Here is a 19938-nt window from a genome sequence, read left to right on the forward strand (position 1 = left end):
AGCAATAAATGGAATAGTGATCCTTGATTTAGTCTCTTTTCATGGTAAGATTGCAATCAGACAACAACTGTAGAAAGAGTAGCCTTTTAAAAGAATTTTACAGAAATTTCGATTTTAGTTACCATGGCAACATCATTCATCAAAATAAGAAAAAAACGATAAAGACAATTATGTATCTAGTCTACTTGCATGCCATGTTATATCAAAATTGATATCAGACCAAACTGTAGGAGGTGTAGCATTTTGAAAGTATTTCACAGAAATTTTAATTTTGCTAACCATGGCGACAGAGTTTATATAAATCAAAAACCGATGTCTTAGTGTACTCTATTTGTGTGCCACAAATCAGACCAAAACTGTAGGAGGAGTAGAATTTTGAAAAAAAAATTTACAGACAGACGACGAATGACAGACACCTTACAAAAGCATGATCTCTTCTGGTCTCTGACCAATAGAGCTAAAAATGTGGACTTCCTGATACCCCTATCAGAGGGGAAGGAGATGTTTGGTATAATAATGCCACCTTCAGTGCCACTGGAAAAACCAATTCCTAGCTGCCACCCAAGTGACTTATACTGTAAGTGAAAATGTTACTCAGAGGAAAAATGTTGAGGCAGTGTTCTGTGGGAATAAACTATGCAAGAAAGGCACACACCTGAGAAGGAAAGGCCCAGGACACGAAGACTGCACTGCAACCATTCCTCTGGAGACCACCATCGGAGATGAGAAGAGATTGGCCTCAAATTATGCATTGGTGAGTTAAAAATATTAAGTGATGATGGTCTACTAGTCATTTCCCATTTCACCAGTGATGGAGATAGTGCCAAGGCATCTGATGCATCTGAAAAACAAGGACATGTCATTGAAAACCTTAAAGAACCTCAAAGAAAACAGACTGCTAAGGTTCCATTCAGCAGTCACATGTTTCTGAGAAGAACCAATGCCATATTAAGAGAATCCATGAAGAGAAGATTTGCTTGGACCTGAAGCTTCAGTGAAGGACAGAGCATGAGAACTGCTACACAAACTACCCTGAAGAAGACTTACCTTTGATGAAACTGGCTATGTCTTCTGCTGTCTAAACGTAAACTGCTACCAGTTAAAGGGCAGTGATGAAAGTCCTGTCAACTTTATTCCTTTTTCTGTCATGGACTGAAAAGCAATAAGTGGAAATCTTCAGTGGTGCCTAGTGACTTTGAATTAAACATGACTGAGGAAGACAAATGTTTGTTAAAAGACTGTATAAATTTGACTTTAGGACTAAATAATCTTCAAGTTAATAGAATTAAGTATCATACTTGTACACAAAAGCTGAATCTGTGAATAGGGCATATTCATAATCAAATCCAAAATATATTACAAGTAGTGGAAATTTTAAAAGTAGAATACATAAAGTTGTGCACTCACTGAATAGGGGTCATGGAAATTCAACATTGGAACTTTGTGAATCTGTAGGGGAATCTGTTATAAAAGAATGTAGAGTGGTCCATCATCTAAAACAACAACAAAATAGGCAAAATGACTTTAAAATGAAACAAAAACTGTTAAAATATAGACACTTACAGTAAACCACTGACATATCCAAAATTAACAAAAGGCCCATGGGCCACAACGCTCACCTGAGTAACTTTGGCCTTGCTGTTTTTCACCTGATTTCCCCCCTTGTAATACATATCGTGGTCCCAACCTTAACCAGGGGCCATGATTCGAACAATTTAGTATCTACCCAGGATGCTGCCACTTAAGTTTCAGCCTTTCTGGCTCAGTGGTTCTTGAGAAAAAGATTTTTAAAGATTTTTTCTACATATTTCAATGCAAAACTGATTCCCTGTTGTGGCCCGCCCTACCCCGGGGGTCATGATTTCAACAATTTAGAATCTACACTACCCCAGAATGCTTCCACATAAGTTTCAGCTTTTCTAGCCCAGTGGTTCTTGAGAAGAAGATATTAAAAGATTTTTTCTACATATTTCAATGAAAAATTTGGATTCCCTTTTGTGGCCCCGCCCTACCCCGGGGGTCATGATTTGAACAATTTAGAATCTACACTACCCTAGGATGCTTCCACATAAGTTTCAGCTTTTTTGGCCCAGTGGTTCTTGAGAAGAAGATTTTTTAATGACCCTTCCCAATTTTTGTCTTTTCTTGATTATCTCCCCTTTGAAGGGGGCTTGGCCCTTCCTTTGAACAATTAAAACTCCCCTTTACCTAAGGATGCTCTGTACCAAGTTTGGTTAAAATTGGCCCTGTGATTCTTGAGAAGAAGTTGAAAATGTGAAAAGTTTACAGCTGGACGGACGGACAGACAGACGGACAATGGGTGATCAGAAAGGTCACGTGAGCTAAAAAGGAAATTGTGTTAAAAAAAGCTGTGTATGTAATTTAAATGTATGAAAGCATTTATAAATATATAGCATCTATTCTGTGAATTGTTACATATTTAAATAAAATTGCTATGTTTTACTACATCAATGGCCAGGATATGTAAATGACGTATAATTGTGTGTGTAAAATGTGACATTTTCTTACATGGGTGAGTCTGTACATGTAAATATGTTTTTTTTCAGTATTTATCTTAATTATTTTTAGAAATTATTTTCATTAATTATCTTGTTTTTCTTACCTGTCTGACGATTACAACAAAGGTTACAGAGGTGATTGGTAGAAATACAGGTATACAGGTGTCAAAACTCTGTTAATGATGTACGTAGTATGTACTACACAGCATCCCGCATTGTATATCCACCATTGTTGATCTTTAACAGGGGAGACTACTCCTGAAATCAGAAATATCATAGTCAAAATGAATGTCACCTGTTACTTTAATACATGTACATAAGCATACTTTAATCCACTCATAACAATTACTGGTATATATGCTGAATACCAATATGACTTACATAGCCTTACTGTGAAATCTGCTCCCATATCTACATGTAGCCCCACCCTTCACCGAGCTTGAATCTGCAAGACTTTGGAATGTAGATTTCTCATGAAATACAAGGTGATCCAAAATATCTGATACCATTTTGAAGGTTGATAAAACTTCCACATGGCATACATGTATAATAAAATTTAATAAAATTTTCAAAATTTAATACCTGCTTTGATATTTTCTATAGCATATGTCATGTACAATTTATATATTTTTTAAACCCACAATTTATGAAATAATGCAGTTATCTAAGCACACTTAATACATGAAGTCCCTTTTAAGCAAGCATGAGATAAAGTGAAGTCTCCTTCAAAGTTTGTGATCACATCACTGCACATGTCTGGAGTAACTTCTCACATTTCCCCGAGTATTACAAACTTGAAATTCTCATGGAAAGTTGGCTTTGTTCTTTAGATACCCCCCACAGATAGAGTCCAGTGAGTTTTAATGGAGAACTTCAACCCTTTGGTATACATTTTACTACATGATAAAAATAGTATCAGTTTTATGATGCCCTACAGTGCCTAATATCACATGTAGTGACATCAGTGTTTTCTAGTATTACTTGTCGATGAAAATGATAGCTGCAGCAGTTTAAAATGATGTATAAATGAAATATTACTATAATTGATGATAATTTTTTTGAGGATCAAAGTAGTATCAGATATTTTGGATCACCCTGTATATTTCAGACCTCTTGCATTTTGTTTATTATTGGCACACTAGGATACATGAGTTCATTTAAGAAATGAGTTTTATTTTAATTTGAAAATTCATCAGGACATGAACTGTGACGTTTTATGCTGGCATTAGCATTTCATAACAAATATGCATGCATGAAGCATTGTAGTTTAACCTCATGAACTTCAAAGAATTCAAATCTTATATTTACATAATTTTTCTGATGACTTGCCATAATTAAATTCTGCCATTCAACCTCGAAACAAAACAATTTACAAAAGGCCTATACTTTCGATGTCAAGTCCACTATAATGTCAGAATGTCCCAATGGAAGAGTCTAGTGGTTCTTGAAAAGGATCGAGTCAAAAAGTTTACAGATCTACAGACAGAAGGACATTTGCCAAAATATTATCAGAAATGCTCACATGAGCTTTCAGCTCAGGTGAGCTTAAAAATGCAAAGGAAAAACAATAATTATCATTTACATTTGCAAATATTTTTTTTATATGAACCTATTGAAGAGAAAATATGTTCAATTCTGTATGAACTTATTAGAGGGTCAGAGGTCACGGCCTGACCGAATCACACAGCGAGATGATATCTTGTCTACATATTTATGTTACCAGCTGGTTACGGTGACACTGGTTTCGGAACTTCTAAGCCATTAAAGCAATGAAAAAGATATAATTATTGAAACATATATTTTTTTTCGTTCAACAAATGATCATTAGATCTCTCTGCGGTGTGAAGAATGCCTTTAATTAGCCTAAAATCACCCTTACCTTTTTAACACGAAATTCCTTTGAAGGTATGTAAACTGAAGATGATACCACCGCTTTTGACTTCATATATAAAGAACTCATACAATAATAGTAAGATTATTCTCAGTAGAGATCATTGTTTTTTCATTATGAACAGATATTTCCTGAACTGGACAGCTGAACATCAATGTAAGTATTCAAATGTTGGAGCGAGGCGAACTCTCAAGACCAAACAGCTTCTAGGTCATTGCGCGTCACATCATAGCAATACGGCGGGCCGTTCGTGTAATAAATGCAGTTCTATTCAGAATATTCATCTCAAATGTAAATAAAAGTAATAAACAACAATGTTAAAAAGTTCACTGGGAAATGAACTTGGTTGATACGTGATCAAATCTTCTGAGAAGCCCTTTGGGCTTCACAGGATTTGATCACATGACCAACCAAGTTCATTTCCCAGAGAACTTTTTAATATTGTTGTTTATTTCTTAATTATACAGTGCATAATAATGTACTCACATTGTCACTAGATCCAGTTGTTTCCAGTACCACTGATACAGGTTTCGATGGGTAATTGCTTCTTTCTCTCTGTAAAAGCATAAAAAATTGATGGTGTTTGATCATGATCATAGGCTGTTATGGTACTGACATTAGGGCAATGCCAAATTGTTATAACAAACATCAATTTAACTTTGTGAAAATTTACAAAAATATTAGAGGAAATAAATTATATATGCATTTATCTGATGGACAGAGGGAATGAAAATGCTATGAAATTGGAAGGTTTTACATGTATTTACATGTATGTAGAATATGATACAGTATCGTTTCTGTACTTCTGTTCAGGACGCCCACGTGGTGCAGTCATTAGAGCATTTGATCCAGAGTTGTGGAGTAAATCCTTATGTCGCGGGTTCAAATCCCAATATGATATGTGCAGACCAGTCCTCCAGATGAGAAGACCATAAAAACCAGGGTCATATGTCGCAGTAGGTACTGGCATGAAAAAGATCCCTCACTGCTCAAAGACCATAAGTGCCCAGTACTGGTCTAAATTTGCAGCCCCCCATCATCAAGTGGTGGCATTTCAATATAATTAAAAAATTCCACCATGGACACTCATCTGAAATATGGCAAAGTGCTCGAACAATTCAAGTCTAAAAATATTTCTGAATCTCGGAAATATCCGTAGTCTACAAGCCTTGCAATGACTCCACAAGTATCCCCTACCCTGCAAGTACCCTGCATATTTCCATTTTCCTTAAAGAAGCAGGTAAATAAAGGCCTCTTTACACCCTTCCTACTTTGCACCTTAAAGCAGAATTCCCATTATTTTAGACTTCTTAGTTTTTTTTTAGACCCTCTCTTTTCCATCTCTTCCATCAAATAACCTCATTCCAATACCATATATATCCACAAGAATTTTTATGAAAAAAAGTCAAAACCCCTATTTTTAAACTGGCACTACTTGGCCATGGGTGATCAATGAAAATGGGGTAAAATTAGTAAACTGTTACCTGATAAAGACTCTGACCTGGATTGATTTTCATAAAACTTGGTACAAAATCTTCTACAGCCATTATATGACACATCATTGTGAAATCTCATTGCATTTGTCATCTGAACAGCAGAGTTATGGCCCTTTGAAGTGATGTGTAGGATCTCCTGATAATAGAGGATGAAATGAGCATCAGACACACAATGGACAATTTTGAAATGCCCACATATCACATATGCTGCAGTAAATTTTTCTTATCAATTTTTATTTATTGTATAAATATCCCCTCTACTTAATTCTGATAACAACTTTGATCAAGAATATAGATAAATACTCTTAAGATTTTTTTTGAAAAATTACCCCCAATTATGGTGAAATTCTTTAAAAATTGTCATATATAAAATACATATAGTGAACACAGAGAGGATGATGGAGGTAATTATTCTAACAATACAACTTCACCGGTAAATACCAGTTCTGAATCTAACATCATGCACTGTGCTGCACTCAACAAAAGTAGGAATTTCTGGAAAATACTCGCTGGCCAGTGTTAATTGTCAGTCCAATTCTCCTGAGTTTGCCTTATTCCAAGAAATCCATCAAGGCGGTCTTTGCTGCAAAACATCAGCATCAAACATGGCCCTAGCATATTCCTGAGCTGCCTGGACATTCTGCCTCACACTAAGGCCTCTCTCCAGAAGCTCCTGTTCAAAATAAGCAAAAATATTTTTTTTACAAACCTAAACAAATAAGATATGCATCAAAAGATACAGAAAATGTAAAAGATCAACAAGACCCGAAGCCAACCAGAAGATGTCATGAAATCTCAACAGATGACCTTTATAACAGTAATCATGATTAATTGCAATACCCCTTAACAGAATGCTAGTATACACTTATTTCATGACTACAAGGGGAACAGTCAAACTGTTGTCCCGAGGTAATGGGGAAGACCTGGGAAACTGTTGCCCGAGGACGAAGGCCAAGGGCAACAGTTTCCCAGGTCTTCCCCATTATGGAGGGACAACAGTCTGACTGTTTCCTGAGTTGTCATGAAATAAGTGTTTTATTACCTAACCTACTATATAATTTCTTAAAGTAATGATAATAAAGACACATCGACAAAAGTATGCATTATTTCTTAGTGTTATCATGCCCTAATAAATATTGATGTATACATGTATTGTTTAATAAAAAACATAAGATGACTTGAAGGTTTAAATATAGCACGCTGAGTCGAACGTTTTAAAAGGCAAGGATCTACAGAGAGTGAAAGGGGCCTACATTTTTCCAAAAATTACCCTCAGAAAAGGTGTTCTTGTCCTCTTCTTCCAAATGATGTTAAATTGAATCTCTATTTATATGGGTATCAGGATTACTCTTCCAATCATAATCTCAAATTTATTGCCATGAAAATGCTTCAATTTATACATAATTCAATATTATAGCTGTAAAGTACGGGAAATTAATCATGACGTCATAATGGATTAGTTCAGCCATGCAACAGTATACAGTTGTTGACTGGGGTAGAGGGAAACAGACAGTCAATCTGTTGGACCAGAGTGCAAGCTGTTGCCCAAGGCCGCAGGCAACAGCTTGCACTCCGGTCCAACAGATCGACTGTTTCCCGAGACTCCTGTCAACAATTGTTTTGTTACACTCCTACTAAATCAAATTCATAACTTAACAGAAAATAAAACTGTCCCGAAGAAGATGTAGTGATAAGTCCAGAGTCTCCAGATATTTTCAGATTTCTGGATTTCATCCTCTTTGGCCGCAGCAAAACGAACATCTGCAATTTATGTTTATCTTAACAACAGGTTTAAACTACTCGGCACTCCTCGGATGATAACATTTAACTCACAGTTACCCGAATCAGCCGAGGTTTGCCGAATTAGGAAAAGATAACTCAATTTAGCGCCATTTGACTTCAGCAGACTACAGTCTTTTTTAACAGTCTATTTTATCAGTTCCTGGACCAACAGTCGGGGAAAAACTGTTGGACTTTTTAAAGTAAGAAATTATACAGGGACTGTTTAGTAGGGGTATAACAATTCATTTTGTGACCAGGTAAACAGTTTTGACTGTTTCATGATGTGCAAAAACATTAAAATGAATCAGGAAACAGTTCAAAATGCCTAATTACAATTTATATAGTAGGTTAGGTAATAATGAAGCCTTTGCCTTGCCTGTTAAAACCAACACTGATAGAAAATACATATACATGTAGTACATATACTTGCCTGTGCTCTGCAAAACAAACTGCTGGACAGGTGCATGGCTAAGGGGCAAGAGAATGGAAGTGGATTGTCCAGGTGGTCATCCTGAGTGTACCTCTAATCTACCACGGGCAACTTTGACCTGCATTGTCAGATATGAGATGGAGAAGGACACTGGCACACAGCTGTCCCTACATTAGTCTGGTATGTTACTAGAGACAATGATGACAAAAATGTCAAAGAAGTGGACAAAGCAATGCAAGATCTACATCCTCTATGGAAAGTAAAGCATCTAGCTGACCACATAAAACTTGGGCAAAGTTCTGTGCCAGCAACCGAGCAGTTTATAGGAATGCAATGTTCCACACCATTGCAATGTATCATACTAAGACAGAAGAAAGTCGCTACAAAGAGTATTCATCAATGATCTACATGTAATTAAAGTCAAGATGTGCTTTGATTGTCAAAAAAATGTTTACCAAGTTAGACCAAGACCTACAGAAGATGAGGGATTTCTCAAATTACATGTCCAAGAACGATTTCGATGTTGATATCTACAATATTGACAATATCATGATGATATTGTCCATATCTATGATATCGACAATATTATGATGATATTGTAATGATATTAATCCTCAGTACTATGAAATTGGAAATACTGGATGCAGTATAAGACTTAGTGCTATATGGATATCCACGATATCCTGATAACGTATGGATATTGATCCAGATCTGTACAAATTATTCTCAAGTTGAGGTACACGTGTATATCATAATTTAAGAAGGCCACAAATGATGTTGATATTGATTAATTAATCTATTATTGATAATTATGAATGTCTAGATTAATAAGGAAGACAAATAGAGGTTAAGGGTTAATTGTTATTGTCAGAGGTTAGGGATAGGGTAAGGTTTTGGGTAAGAGTGAACATTGGTTAAAAATGTCATGGTTTGAACAATCATGGTTTGATATCAATATATCGTTGATATCGACAGTAGGGCAAACTTAGTAATCAGGACGTACATACTCTCATAAAGTATTGCATAAAGAAATACAGCCACAAGAGTGATGACAAAAATGTTTTGATATTGATATGATATTACTGATATCGACGATATCGATGGCAAGTACAACATTGTAAATTTAAAGTATTTAAATATAGACACACATACACAATGACAACTTCAAGAATGGTACCAACCTAAGCCGGGTTGAGCAAACATGAATCGATATCGAAGCAATATAAATATAATATATCATCAATATCAAAGATATCTACACTACAGGGAAAACTTCACAAAATGATAGTATTCAAGTAACTCACATTTTGAATAAACAAAATTTTGAGGGTGGTAACTATAATTCATTGAACAACCATTGATTTGATATTGATACAATATTGTGGATACCTGTATTGACAGTAAGGAAAACATTGTAAACAGAAAGTATTCTCATATACACATAAGCATAAAGAAATATGGTAGCAAACTATACAAAAAAGTATTCTGTCAATATAGTAACTATAGCGTGTCTTGGATAACTCGGATTTCTTACCTAAAGTCTTAGAATTCACTTTTCGATCTGTATTGTTTTACTGGTCGTTGTTTACTGTGTGTGACAGACTCCCTCGTTTGTGATATAGGATTTGTTTCCAACTGGTGGAATAAAGTAGAAATCTGCATGACTTTTATAAAATCCAGGTCCTGCAAATGATTGAAAATGACATACATGTATTGTAACAGAAATCCTTAAAATGAAACTATAAGCATAGAAGCCAGCAATGCCATGAAGTTGCCGAGTGCTGATCAACTGACACAATGCCAACAAGTCCTACCACCTGCAACATGCCAAAGAACATTGAGATTTCCCAAACAATGGTCTTGGGTTGTCTTTACTCTTTGATACATCTACAGAACAACTTACCTGGAACATCAATAGGGATGCGCGATTTTATCGGTATACCGGTATATCACGATTTTTTATTGCGTGATACGTATCGTGATACGAAGACTAAAATACCGGTATTTGGTACATAACTATAAATATTCATTTGTTTGTTCAATCTATTGAATGACAATTACAGGAAGTGTAAAAAATGTTGAAAACAGTTAAACAACTGCATCCAAACATTCTTTATATTAAATAAATAAATATTTAAACAGTAAAGTTATGTTTTTATAGCATATTTTTAGGAAATATTATGGAAATTCATATGAAATTGTAGTAAAAATTGTATGTAAAAATATCATGATTTATCGTGATATTTTTTTTTTTTGGAAAATTGTGATATATCACGATACGAAATTTCTGCCGATACCCATCCCTAAACATCAATAAGATTGCTGGAATATACAGTACTGTGAACACGGAAAGTGACAGTTATACAGTTAATAGACTAGACCAGAAGTTCCTCTACAATCAAGCCTATCACAGACAAGAGAAAGGGAAGAGCAGATACTGCTGACAAGGAAAATGGCAATAGAGCATCAATCAGTCACTAGTGCAAGGCACAATCTGAGGTCAAAGAGAGAAAAGAATGACCTACTATGAACGTCAATTAACAATTAATTGACAATGACAATAATTTATGCATGTCTCTCCCATCTTCAGCAGTGTAACATAATGTGATATACTTACTAAGTTCGTCATGTGCAGTGCAAGGGGACAGGGTGGGTAGGGAGGTGGGTGCCCCAGGCAGGTGCCCCCGGATAAATGCAGGTCTTTCGCTATAATATTGTAGATGCCATGTAACTCCAGCATATGCTCTGGCATTTATAACTCATGGCAACGATGATGTAAGATGACACTGAGTCTATGCACATGTATCGTCTGTCACCTGTTCTTTATCGGATGTTAAATTTGTTGAACACGATGCCATTCTTGATTCTTGTCGTTGCTACTTCTAACCCATGTAACCCGCCCCCTCCAAATACAACACTTATCTGTTAAAACCAGGGACAGAGCCAGGGTGCACCGTATCCATGTAATATAATGGCTTGCCTTCAGGTTGAACAGACGAGAATTCACTAGACCATGTTTCACGACCTATGCCCATATCTCATTTGCATAAAAGAGGTCAAACCGTTCATTAAGAAAACTGTACCCTCTCCCACGAATTTTGACCTTTGACCTGATAAATGGCAAAGACAAATAACACTGTAGAATCTACTTAAACCTAACTGTTAATGAAAATGCTGTTACACCTTAAAAAAAAAACTCAGACTAATTGAAAGAGATGGAAATAACATGTTGCTAAACCGCGGAACAGAAAACAGAAAGAAAATAGGAATAATAGTGGGAAAAAAATGAAAAAATGTTCATTCACGTGTATTTGCGACTTTTAAAGATATTCTGAATCCAGTTGATAAATTAAAATTGCTAAATTCCTGCCAGCTTAGCAATTAACATGAATTACATACACATATCTATAGAATGAAATATATTTGAAAAATGTCAGTCAGCATTTGACTTAATGATACATATAGGTTGTATTTGCTGACAAGATCACTGTATCGACCATAAATTGCGAAATGATGACTTCAAACGAGACTGTTGATATGCTTGGTTCATCAACTTGTTTGTCAATAGCTTGCCTCGTTTTAGAAATTGTTCATACGTAGAGCATGCTCTTGCGTATCGAATCAACTGAGAGACTTAAACCCCATAAACAGGTGATGAAGTTATATTGCTGCATAACTAGGGGAAGTTGACGATTGAAAAGTTGAAGTCATCACGTTTATCATAAAGCTTTGATGTTAGGTTACCACCAACGTCTTTAACTAATATAATATCCAGATATGAGACAGATGTGTCAGATTCTGTTGTATCACTTTTATTTCAAGCTCACTGGGATATATCGAGTCAAATATTGTTCCTTCGTATAGATTTATGAACCTTTCCACAAAATATCTTCTACCAGATAGTAAGAGAATTCAGTTTTTTTTTTTCAGGAGACATTTTCACAAAAAAGTTTCTAAAAATATCTAAATTATCATAAACCGTATGGTGTGTGTGTGTGTGGGGGGGGGGGGGGGGGTCCGATAATTTTTATTTATATGAAACTGGATATAATTACGGTAGTGCCCACTCAATAGTAATGTATGATACTTTCAACGTTCTGCTTTTAAAAATTTTAGAAATGTTGTGAAAAAGACATTTTTTCTAGATTTTTCTAATCAGATAATTTTAATACTCAGCTCTCTCATAACATATATAGCAAGACATTGTCAGTAAATTGTTTTCACACCCAGCTGCAGCATTAAACTTCTCTGTAACAAGTCTACCCCCCCCCCCAAAAAAAAAAACAAAAAAAACATTGCCTCTCTTTGCCATTATTGATATCGCGAGAGGAATACCTACACTGTATATTCATTATATATACTGGATGCTGTATACAGTAATAATATATCATGGCCGTAACTAGGCTCAAATTTTTAGTGAGGCAAGGGATCTGAGGGCAATCCGAGTCCCAAGCAGGTTTAGGGTAGTGTCTGGTGGGGCCAGTTCTCGGGGGGAGCGGAGTGGGGGGGGGGGGGTTCCAGAAACCTGGGTTTTATTAAATTAAAGTCTTAATTAATCTTTGAAAGTTTTCACGTTTTGAATTATTTTTTTAACATGCGTTCTAATCGATAATGAAACACTTTGTGAGATGATCGATTTACAGAAATTGAAACAAAGGTTGAATGTATTAATTTAGTACAAAGACACAAATAATCAATTAAAGTTCGAAGTAAAACTTTTTCACTTTTAAGAAAACTCTAGAATTTTAGTGAGGCATTTGCCTCACTTGCCTCAATGGTATTTACGGCCTTGTATACATGTACATGTAAGTAATCTAAATGGAAACACATCTTAAAATTATTATTCACTGTTACTGCTTGGATTTGATAGACCACACCTGTTAAACAACATTCAAAGAAAAGGTGCAGAGGATCAACTTCTGGAGAAACCCCTGTTCATCCCTCAAAACAAAGTTGTGCAGTTTGTTTCTATCACTGTATCAATGTTTTAAGTATCTTTTTGTGGTAATTGTGTATCAAATCAATTTACAATGAATCATCTCAGTCATTTTAAAATTGTTTGAAAACCTGAAGTTGTGATCCTTAATAAATTTAATTTTGTGATTTTAAAAAGGAAAAAAGAGTGATAATCAATTTGATTTATTTATTATACTATATAGTCTACAGGCTCCAGGTGGAAAGGAGAAGAAGAAAATTTTTTTACTTGAATACATAAGGACCCATCCCCCTCCTAATCCAATTCTAAATTCATATTGGAAAGAATTGGCATTCAGCTTGAACGAAAAATTACAGACTTCCAGAACACGCAAATAACTACATGTAGATTAGTTTGTTTTATTATACCTCTGTGAATTTTTTCTATATAAAAATATGACAAATAAACCTGCTATTTTTTCCAAACAGCCCCTACAGTGGAATATTTTTTTTGAGTTATTTGCCCTTGGTGAAATAGTCATTAAACTATTCACCGGCAGCATTCTGTTTCCCTCGCTTTTCATCTCGGAACTCTTCTGGTTTTATCCAGATTGTGACGTAACACAAGTAAATACTGCTTCGGTATAATAAAACACCTATTTACTGGCTATGAGGACGATAGCAAGTTTATCGTCCCCCTCAACAGCAACTATTTCCCTCGACTGCGCCTCGGGAAATAGTTGCTATCTTGGGGAACGATAAACTTGCTATCGTCCTCATAGCCAGTAAATAAGTGTATAATAGTCTTCTATTAAATTTCTCCACCTCTTACAGCAATAACAAAACCAATCATTTCTGGCATCTAATGTTGTGAGTATTTGGTTTGAAAGAAAATTCAGCGTTTGTCGTATTCTAAAAATCTGTGCCCTTTGTTAGTAAAAAAAAATCAATCCCAAATAGATTTGATTGTTAATACTGATGATTTGATAAAACACAATACTCCAGAATAAACTTACCTACCTTGTTTTATTTCAGGCGCATCATGCAGATCATTTTATAAAAGAGAAGAGATATCCTTCATTGAAACAGAGCAATTTTTAAGTTCAAGTGCAGAGCGCGGACAATTTCTAAGTTCAACTGAAGAACGCGGAGTGCAGACAGACGTGAGCATCCCCTCCCTACTGTTTGTATAAGTAGATCCAACATGAATATAAAGTTTTAGCGAAAAGGATATATAATGACATCATTAATTTAATTCAAAGGTGGTTTTTCATATTCTAAAATGTTTACAGACATGTTTTTTTCTGATGTTTGTTGCATTGCTTTTAATTCTTTAAACAGAGGTGATCATTCTGAGAGAGACTCCTCATCAGCAGAAATGGAGGATGTTGAGGAGAGTGTCAGCTCTCTAAGAAGTTAGCTAATAAAAGGAGAAAAGGCACTTCATTACACTGTTTGGCCAGAGAAGTATATGAAATAAAAGACCTAAAAGAGGAAATTCGGCATTGTTTCATGTTGGAAATAGAAGAATCCTCAAAATATTTAACACAGAGGCGTTTCAGTTACTTGGGGGGGGGGGGGGGGGGGTAACACTTATGAGGATTTACTAACTTTCAGATGGGAACATGTTGTACAAGAAATGCTTGATTACAATCCTCTTTTATAAGAAACCTTGCTTGCTGTGTGTATTCCTAGGAAGTCAATGCATGAGCAACATTTTGATAAGATCTATCCAGAGATTGGAACTGTGTACGGAATACTCATGAAGAGGAGGTGTAAGGACCTTCCACATATACAAAGGATGATCTCCATGTCATTGGCAGAAGAGAAGGTTCATCAGAAGGTATTTTACAATTATCATGATTATGTTTTAATTCAGTCAATTTTTATTTTCGGTTTCATTACAATGTTTAAAGTTAAAATATTATTATTTTATTAACCTGTATTTTTGTGTCACCTGCAGAGCAGAGCTAGTAGTACACTAAGGGATCACTTTACCAAGCGTCTGTCTGTTGTCTGTCTGTCGCACCTCATATCTCAAGAACTGTAAGAGGTATGGATTTGATATTTTGCACATACATTGTTTGGCACTATGGCTATAGTAAATAACCATGGTTTTTAACCTAATGACATTTGAACCTGACATTTGACCTATTTTACAAAATAGTACTTAGTGCCGATATACAGCATATTTTTGACATTTAAGAGGTAAGTCCATGTTTTTAGCTCACCTGAGCTGAAAGCTCAAGTGAGCTTTTCTGATCACCTGTTGTCTGTCGTCCGTCTATCTGTCTGTCTGTCGGTCCATCTGTAAACTTTTCACATTTTCAACTTCTTCTCAAGAACCACTGAGCCAATTTTAACCAAAGTTGGTACAAAGCATCCTTGGGTGTTAAAATGAAGGGCCAACCACCCTTACAATGGGAGATAATCAAGAAAGAGAAAAATAGGATGGGGTCATTAAAAAATCTTCTTATCAAGAACCACTGGGCCAGAAAAGCTGAAACTTAAGTGTAAGTTTCCTTGGGTAGTGTAGATTCTAAATTGTTCAAATCATGGCCCCGGGGGTAGGGCAGGGCCACAATAGAGAATCTAAGTTGTACATTGAAATGTATAGGTAAAATCTTTAAAAATCTTCTTCTCAAGAACCACAGGGCCAGAATAGCTGAAACTTATGTGGAAGCATCCTTGGGTAGTGTAGATTCTAAATTGTTCAAATCATGGCCCTCGGGGGTACGGTGGGGCCACAATAGGGAATCAAAGTTTTACATTGAAATATATTGGCAAAATCTTTAAAAATCTTCTTCTCAAGAACCACTGGGCCAGAAAAGCTGAAATTTAGGTGGAAGCATCCTTACATAGTGTAGATTCTAAATTGTTCAAATCATGGCCCCCAGGGGTACGACGGGGCCGCAATAATTATTACAATGGAGTGGGGGTCTGGTGAAGAACAGCAGGGCCAAACGTAACTCAGGTGAGCATTGTGGCCCATGGGCCTCTTGTTTAAGAATGTGTACTGTTTGTCATCAATCATTGTAAAAAATGTCTTAAGTGTTCCTTGGAACACTTTAGTTAATTTATTGCCACTGATAATTGTTTGTGTCCATTTTTCTTTGTTTTCAGCCTTCTTCATTTCAGAATGGAAACCTTGCTTGCTGTGTGTATTCCTAGGAAGTCAATGCATGAGCAACATTTTGATAAGATCTATCCAGAGATTGGAACTGTGTACGGAATACTCATGAAGAGGAGGTGTAAGGACCTTCCACATATACAAAGGATGATCTCCATGTCATTGGCAGAAGAGAAGGTTCATCAGAAGGTATTTTACAATTATCATGATTATGTTTTAATTCACAGTCAATTTTTATTTTCGGTTTCATTACAATGTTTAAAGTTAAAATATTATTATTTTATTAACCTGTATTTTTGTGTCACCTGCAGAGCAGAGCTAGTAGTACACTAAGGGATCACTTTACCAAGCGTCTGTCTGTTGTCTGTCTGTCGCACCTCATATCTCAAGAACTGTAAGAGGTATGGATTTGATATTTTGCACATACATTGTTTGGCACTATGGCTATAGTAAATAACCATGGTTTTTAACCTAATGACATTTGAACCTGACATTTGACCTATTTTACAAAATAGTACTTAGTGCCGATATACAGCATATTTTTGACATTTAAGAGGTAAGTCCATGTTTTTAGCTCACCTGAGCTGAAAGCTCAAGTGAGCTTTTCTGATCACCTGTTGTCTGTCGTCCGTCTATCTGTCTGTCTGTCGGTCCATCTGTAAACTTTTCACATTTTCAACTTCTTCTCAAGAACCACTGAGCCAATTTTAACCAAAGTTGGTACAAAGCATCCTTGGGTGTTAAAATGAAGGGCCAACCACCCTTACAATGGGAGATAATCAAGAAAGAGAAAAATAGGATGGGGTCATTAAAAAATCTTCTTATCAAGAACCACTGGGCCAGAAAAGCTGAAACTTAAGTGTAAGTTTCCTTGGGTAGTGTAGATTCTAAATTGTTCAAATCATGGCCCCGGGGGTAGGGCAGGGCCACAATAGAGAATCTAAGTTGTACATTGAAATGTATAGGTAAAATCTTTAAAAATCTTCTTCTCAAGAACCACAGGGCCAGAATAGCTGAAACTTATGTGGAAGCATCCTTGGGTAGTGTAGATTCTAAATTGTTCAAATCATGGCCCTCGGGGGTACGGTGGGGCCACAATAGGGAATCAAAGTTTTACATTGAAATATATTGGCAAAATCTTTAAAAATCTTCTTCTCAAGAACCACTGGGCCAGAAAAGCTGAAATTTAGGTGGAAGCATCCTTACATAGTGTAGATTCTAAATTGTTCAAATCATGGCCCCCAGGGGTACGACGGGGCCGCAATAATTATTACAATGGAGTGGGGGTCTGGTGAAGAACAGCAGGGCCAAACGTAACTCAGGTGAGCATTGTGGCCCATGGGCCTCTTGTTTAAGAATGTGTACTGTTTGTCATCAATCATTGTAAAAAATGTCTTAAGTGTTCCTTGGAACACTTTAGTTAATTTATTGCCACTGATAATTGTTTGTGTCCATTTTTCTTTGTTTTCAGCCTTCTTCATTTCAGAATGGAAATGTTTGGGATGTTTGATGTTTTCTGTTTACTAAACCTCATTAAACCATACTTTGTGAGCATGACTTATAGAATAATTATGTCATGAACCTTAGTATGGATAATTGGGTTTTTCATTTTCTCCAAAAAGTTCATCATTTGGTTGTGTTTTCCACTAATTGTAATGACTTTTATGATATTGGTTCTTTGCCCTAGAGTAAGTAAATGTTTAAAAAAAAAATTGCTAATTACTCTTTCAATGAATTGGGAAAATATTCAACTATTAAATAGTATAACTTCCTTGATATGAACTGCAGCTTTTCTTACAACATGAAACATAACATTGCTGCTCTTATTTTGATATGCAAGTAATTTTCTTCATGTTTAATATTTATGTGCACTAAATTTGTGTTTAAGGTTCATGTTAGATTTCAACGCCTGGGAGTAACTTTATCTCACAGTGTAGCTCTGAAAGTTCAAAGACAAATTGGTGACCAATATATTAAAGACCTTGTAGATGCTATCCCGTCTGATTGGGGACAATGTAAACTTTATGGTTAAAGCCAGTCACCAGCGACACATTTCATCAAAACGTATGGAAAACTGGTTTGCATCTGCTGCCATTATTCAGCATGAAGAGTTTGAGAACCTACTTGACAAGGGACCTCAAAGACAAGTCCTGGATATTCCAGCTGAGGACTTTCTACCATCACTAGCAGACTGGAATGTTATTCGTAAGGAGTATGTTACACTAACATTAAGTGTGTTATGCAAATTTTGCAAAGAATTTGCTGGTTTCAAAACATTTCTTGATGAAATGAGACAGGAATTCATTCCTCATAATTATGATGCAACAAAAAAACACTCTGTTGTCCCACTACCGGTATTGCCAAGAAATGAACAGTGCTACACAGATGTGATAAAGATTTTAGATTCATATGAAGAAACAGTTGCAGAAGTGTTCAGGGCCAGTGGCAGAGAAGTCAACAACAAAACCAGAGTGCACATTGGAGGAGATCAACTTACTAGAGAACATTTTTCAGGAGCAAAGAGACACTTCGAAAAGATGCTGTTAGTGGAGAGGATGGTTTTGAGCACCTCTCTCCCATTACGTTTGAACTTTTCCATTTTTGACCATTGCAAAGAACTTGCAGTGTCTTTAATAGGCAGTTACATAGTGTCTGCAGCTCTGGAGTATTTAGGGATGGACAAACTGGATTATGTGCCAATCAAACATTTTATGCCAAGTTTGGATGAATTATTATAAGTGAATATGAGAAGAAGATGTCTCTTGTGCATTCATTAGAAAATTTCATTGATGCATACATTATAAAAGATTCAAAAGATTTACTCCAGGAGCAATCTTCTACTGTACAGTTTATTCAAATACAGGTACAAATGCCAAACGGAAGTCCAGTGAATATTCAGCTGCCTCTTTTGACAAAATCTGAGCATATGCAAGCTTCACCAGATCATATCATGAACTATGGACTTTGAATCTTAGAACTAGGACTTGCATTTAAAGGCCTTCAAAACAATATTAAAATTCCGAATAGAGACAGGTTTATACCACTCATGAAGCACTTAATGTATATTCTAAAGGGCCACAATGATAATTCCAAGTATGCACTTGAAATTTTGCACTTCTTGGTCCAGCAGCAGTGCACATTTGATGAGAAGACAGCTTACCAGTCTTTTTTATGGTCTCTTTGTCAACAATAAAGGAAAGTTTGATTCTTCAATTGCTGCAGACCTACAGATGGAACACATTGTGAGACTAATTAAAGGTCACTTGAAAGCTGTCCATTCAAATAAAACAGACACTGCCATTGCAAAGAGAACAGCTGCCTTTGATGGCATGAAAATATATCAGCATCTTTTGATGATTCCTCTGATGTTATTGTACGTTCTCAGAAGCACAAAATTGTTTTTTCACACTCTGATGAATGCATGATTATCAGTGACTTACAGAAGCTTAAACCTTTCCACTTTGAAGATGGACGAAAGTTACAATCATTTCCCAAACCTGTCCAGAGTCCCTTGAGTCATCTCAATATGCAGAAATTGAAGTCATGGATGTGTGAACACCAGTACAACCTTCACCATGAAGTAAGAAATTAGGTAAAACTTTATGAAAACATAAATACAGTAAAACATTCTTATAGTCAAGTCCCATGTACCTCAAAATTTGCTTTGATAAAAGAATTATTTGCTATATCAGTGTATATCCTAGTTAATTAAGAAATAAGTTATTTTGAAACTTTGATAAAAAAGTCATTATAAGTGTAAATTTGTGTAAGCTTGT

The 19938-nt window shown here is 35.8% G+C and overlaps 2 long non-coding RNA genes across 3 annotated transcripts; both read right to left on the reverse strand.

Moving 5' to 3' along the window:
* Positions 1–1053: 1053 nt before the first annotated feature.
* Positions 1054–2768, reverse strand: LOC133191323 (uncharacterized). Its single transcript, XR_009721670.1, has 3 exons — positions 2624–2768; positions 1408–1493; positions 1054–1152 (listed from the first exon to the last, which is right to left on the reverse strand). It is a non-coding gene; the product is annotated as an uncharacterized LOC133191323 (long non-coding RNA).
* Positions 2769–2921: 153 nt separating this feature from the next.
* Positions 2922–6035, reverse strand: LOC133191324 (uncharacterized). Of its 2 annotated transcripts, none has more exons than XR_009721671.1 (3): positions 5895–6035; positions 4897–4965; positions 2922–2964 (listed from the first exon to the last, which is right to left on the reverse strand). It is a non-coding gene; the product is annotated as an uncharacterized LOC133191324 (long non-coding RNA). The 2 variants fall into 2 exon arrangements; XR_009721672.1 differs by lacking the exon at positions 5895–6035 and adding an exon at positions 5178–5231.
* Between the last annotated feature and the right edge of the window lie 13903 nt (positions 6036–19938).

This window comes from Saccostrea echinata, unplaced genomic scaffold (assembly GCF_033153115.1).
Source record: "Saccostrea echinata isolate AGI-Se365-2 ecotype Australia unplaced genomic scaffold, CSIRO_AGI_Sech_v1 ptg000023l, whole genome shotgun sequence".
NCBI lineage: Eukaryota > Metazoa > Mollusca > Bivalvia > Ostreida > Ostreidae > Saccostrea > Saccostrea echinata.